Source organism: Zea mays, chromosome 3 (assembly GCF_902167145.1).
Source record: "Zea mays cultivar B73 chromosome 3, Zm-B73-REFERENCE-NAM-5.0, whole genome shotgun sequence".
Lineage (NCBI taxonomy): Eukaryota > Viridiplantae > Streptophyta > Magnoliopsida > Poales > Poaceae > Zea > Zea mays.
This window is the reverse complement of record NC_050098.1, coordinates 65,533,823-65,535,846: the sequence shown is the minus strand read 5'-3', so window position 1 is coordinate 65,535,846 and position 2,024 is coordinate 65,533,823. Positions and strand designations below refer to the sequence as shown.

General features: G+C 35.9%; 1 long non-coding RNA gene across 1 annotated transcript; it reads left to right on the top strand.

The window, feature by feature from the left end:
• The first annotated feature begins 210 nt into the window (after positions 1 to 210).
• Positions 211 to 1,013, top strand: LOC103650162 (uncharacterized). Its single transcript, XR_002268361.1, has 3 exons — positions 211 to 598; positions 813 to 855; positions 943 to 1,013. It is a non-coding gene; the product is annotated as an uncharacterized lncRNA (long non-coding RNA).
• Positions 1,014 to 2,024: the final 1,011 nt, after the last annotated feature.

The following is a 2,024-nucleotide window of genomic DNA, read 5'->3' as shown; positions in this document are numbered from 1 at the left end:
TTCTTATGATACAAATCATTGGTCATTGTTTTGTTAGATCGATGAATCTGATGTCATCATTTCAGAGCAAAGGGAAGGAACATGTTTCAGCAAAATTGGGACTATAACACTACTGTATGAACATAGCATTTGCTATTTTCTATGCATATTTGTGGCCTTTCCGAAACTATTAAGTTCTGGTACATATTTCATTAACGAGTGTTTCTTAATGTTTTTGAAATAAATTATCACTGAATTTTTCTGTTACTTTACTTATTATGCTTTGCGCTATATAATATATAGATAGTTGAACATTGTGGTTGCCCATAAAAATGCCACATCCTATTTTCATTGTTATGAAGTACCAGAGTTCTTCCCAGTGCACATGCAAAAGAATCTCTTGGAAGTTCTGGGTCTTCGTAGAAGATTATTTGTTGATTGTTCTATCTACTTTTCATTTCATCCAGCACTAGCCTCTACTGTTCCATATTTTAGGATAGAAAATGAATTGGAATGTTTGAAATCTATTGTATCATGATTGTTTGGCCTGCATTTCAGGATCTGTTTATACGGGAGTTGACTTTTGCATGAAGCTCTTTGCAGTGTCTATTGTTCAAAGGTAAATCTAGAGTAACTTTTGATAGAAATTTTGACACTTAATAGGAAATATAATTTAAAAAGTTAGGTGGTGTACTCATCTGTATTTTTTACTATTCTTTGTTTTCTTGCATTCTATGAGATGCATGCTTTGTAAGGAATATGATTTGTTTCGTGACAACAAAATTGATAGAATATGTATTTTAAAGTCTAAATTGATGACTATGATGCACCAGGTGACACTCCACTGGACAGTCAACTCCAGATAGGGCTAGACATGTAACGGTCTCAGAAAGAAGGTTGGATATTTTCTTTTTAATTGAATTGTTGTTTTACCTTTTTCCTTGCTTGCTTTTGTTTTTGCAGAGCTGATGAACTGCAAACAGTGCTTATGGAGATGGTAAAGCAAGACAGTAGGCACCAATTAAGTGCAAAGGTATAGAGTACTTTCCTATTATTTATAGAGAAAATATTTAATTAAGGTCTGTGTATAAGTGGCTGGTACATCCGCCTGGTAGGGCGCTTCCTTCTTCTAGTCTCTATTTATTTGTCAAAAAAACATGTCAAATACTTCTTCAATGATGTTTATTGAGTACTCTAATTCTTTTGCAAGGGTGAATTGAAGGAACTTTAGACGTGCTTGTGCCCATCCTCAGCGCAAAACACAGTGGCAGCGAAAGATTTAAGGTTGCATGAATATGCACTTCGAACTTTCTTTGTAATAAACCTGGCGCTCCCATGTTGCGGCACTTACTGTGGAGGTGGAGCTTTGCTATGCCCCTAGCTATCCCCTCCATTGAAAGGATTGTCATCGCCAGCACTAGGGATAATTGTCTCTGGTCAGATTTCTAGAAAAAATGTCCACAGTTGAACAACCTTTTTCTTCTCGTCTGCACCCTCTAATTAGCAGCTTAGTCTCAGTCTCCATGTTGTGAGCAATTATATATGAAACTATGGATCAACTTTTGTAATGCAACTATTGATTTTAAATATATATATTTTGCTTATTTGCCATGTGTGTGTGGATGATTCCAGAAATATCAAATGTGCATTGTTCAGCTTGTTGTAATCTTAACCTCAAAATAAAATATTCAAATATTTTTTATTGGTTTATTGCTTGCAACGGATAAAAATGTTGCTACAACTCGAAACTAAACGTTGTAGCATCCTATGATTACGAGCTGGTCTTGGGCGGCACCAACACATGTAAGTGTTGTTGTATCTTATAAAAATCTGTTGCAGTTTACCAACGCTTATTTATATGATTTACCAACGTATGTACAAGCGTTGCAGTAGCCCCTAGCAACGGCAGTATAGGCAACACATAATTATGCGTTGGTATAGACCCTAGCAACGCTTATATAGGCTTGTACCAACACATATATGCATTGCTAAAGGGGGGCCATTTTGTAGTGCGTATTCCTACAAGCGTCAAATAAATACGTGCT